We start from the raw sequence: 2334 nt of genomic DNA on the forward strand, positions 1-2334 counted from the left end.
TGTGACAAACACTCTGAACGCTCTGTGGTCATGTGATGAACGCTCTGTGGACTTGTGATGACTGCAGGCGGGAAAAGTCCATAGTCCTTTCAAAGTTATTGCGGTTCTTGTGGCTTATTCAAAAACAAACAAAGGAGTCCGGGCTCCTCCTCCTCTGGTAAAAAAGAAACATTTAGCCTGCCCAGGTGCATGCTGGTCTTTTACCTGTCCACCTGTCTTCATAACCCAGCTCACTAACAAGACAGAAAACAACTGAAAATACCAACAACACAAAATCTTAATAATTATTACAATAATAACAAATCTAAACAAATAACACAACAACAGAAAACAAAGTCAACATCTGATCTAAAAAACATCCAGAACAACAAAACAAGTCCAGCGATGATCGGAGGACAGCTCAGTATGAGCGGCAGGTAGAGTTTCACCCTGCAGATCTGTGAACATTCACTCACTCACACATTTATTCATTTATGCATTCATTCATTTTCACAGAAACATCCAGCAGAGAGCCTCCAGCTGCAGCTCAGGACCTGGACTGGTGGTTTTTAACAGTTTGTATCAGTACTTTGGCCTGTTTTTGGCCTGGTCTGGCCTGGTCTGGCCTGGGTCAGTACCTTGGCAGGGATGGCATTGAGAAGGTAGTAGAGCGGGCAGAACTCTCTGAGGACAGACGGGGGTGTCGCCATCTTTCTGCTGAAATCAAGGGTCCTGAAAATCAATATGACCACAGAAGAAGAACCTTTAAAATCACAAGAAATAAACTGTAGAAGAAGAGTGTTTAGCCCCCTCAACATTCTGCTTCCTGTTGGTCAAAGAAATTATAAAATTATAAATATTTTAAATGTCTCAAAGTTTGGTGGATCAGACGGATTAAATGAACCGGATTACAGAGACACGAGTCTGATTCCAGATTAAATTGAGAGCAAATTTCAGTTCAAACACAGACAAAGTTCAAACGGACGCTCCGTTTCAGGAGGTTTGGTAGGACGGACCGGAGGACGCTCTGCACCGGACCCAGTCTCAGGACCCTGCAGACTCAGATTCAGACTCCTCTGACGGTCCGGATCACAGCAGACCGCTGATCCGGGTATATTACCATCAACAAAACGAATCTCCTGTTATTTTATGTACCATTTCTGCTCATCCCTCTCTGTACCGACAAACAGACGGAGGGCGGCAACGACCGGAAACAGCTGAGATTTAACGTCATTTAACGGCCGTTAGGAGGAGCAGACACCCGCCGAATTAAAGCCGACAGCTGACCGGAGCGCGAGGAGCGTTAACCCGCCTCTGTGCATCAGTGAATTCAGATTAACCTCAGATTCATTTTCAATCCGTCTTTTACTGGACGGAGTTTGGTGGGACGCGTCGCTGAGGACTAACGTTCACGTTCAGTCCGGCAGACATCCCAAAATCAACACAGTGACGTCACCACATGTCACATAAACATCCCGAAACAGCATCATACATGTCACATACATGTCACATAAACATGTCACACAAAGGTCCAGCTGTTTGCTGACGTCACAGCCTCTACGGGTTAACGGTTAGCATCACAGCTGTTAGCAGTAGGCTAACAGTTAGCATCAGGAACAGAGACACTCACTGACAGCTCAAAGACTCCAGGTCCTCCAGGTTTTCCAGGTTCTCCAGGTGTTTCAGCGGGACATTAATGGGGAGACATCGCTCTGTGTGTCTGTCTGCGTGTCTCCGTTTGTCTCTGTGTGTCCATCTTGTCTCTGAGCTACTGTCAACAAACTGCACCCCCCGCGGTCAGCTTCTTCTTCTGCGTCTTTAAAGCAGCACTGAAGGCTCACAGCGCCTCCTCTGACAGGAAGCCGCCAAAACAAACAAACTACACAAACAAACACACAAACAAACAAACACACAGACAATAAGAGTGTGTTCTTTGTCTTTGGGACAAATACAACTTAATAATACTTAATAATATATTTTGTTTAATGCACTTTTTCTTTAAGTCATTAATGTTAACGAGTTCTGCTGAGAGACTGTCAATAAAGATTCAGAGATTGTATTTTTGTAAACAGTCTGTTTCAGTTATTAACCCCTGACCCTCCGGCCGCTCATTGATCTCTTTATTATTTTATTTGTTTTATTTGAACACACAGGCCGCCTGAACTTCACCTCAGTGTGATCTGTTACTCATTAATCTGATAATAATAATAATTTACTATTTTAAAATTTTAAAATTCATGTTATCATCTCTGATTTCACAAATTAATGAATAAATAAATGAAAGACCGGAAGCAGAAACTTAAGGACTGATGGTCAGAAAACCTGGAAACTGGATCTGTTCCTTCAGCTATATGT

At 43.4% G+C, this 2334-nt stretch overlaps 1 long non-coding RNA gene across 1 annotated transcript; it reads right to left on the reverse strand.

Moving 5' to 3' along the window:
• Positions 1-591: 591 nt before the first annotated feature.
• Positions 592-1934, reverse strand: LOC121940882. The gene is made up of 2 exons (XR_006105703.1): positions 1610-1934; positions 592-711 (listed from the first exon to the last, which is right to left on the reverse strand). It is a non-coding gene; the product is annotated as an uncharacterized LOC121940882 (long non-coding RNA).
• Positions 1935-2334: the final 400 nt, after the last annotated feature.

This window comes from Plectropomus leopardus, unplaced genomic scaffold (genome assembly GCF_008729295.1).
Source record: "Plectropomus leopardus isolate mb unplaced genomic scaffold, YSFRI_Pleo_2.0 unplaced_scaffold9726, whole genome shotgun sequence".
NCBI lineage: Eukaryota > Metazoa > Chordata > Actinopteri > Perciformes > Serranidae > Plectropomus > Plectropomus leopardus.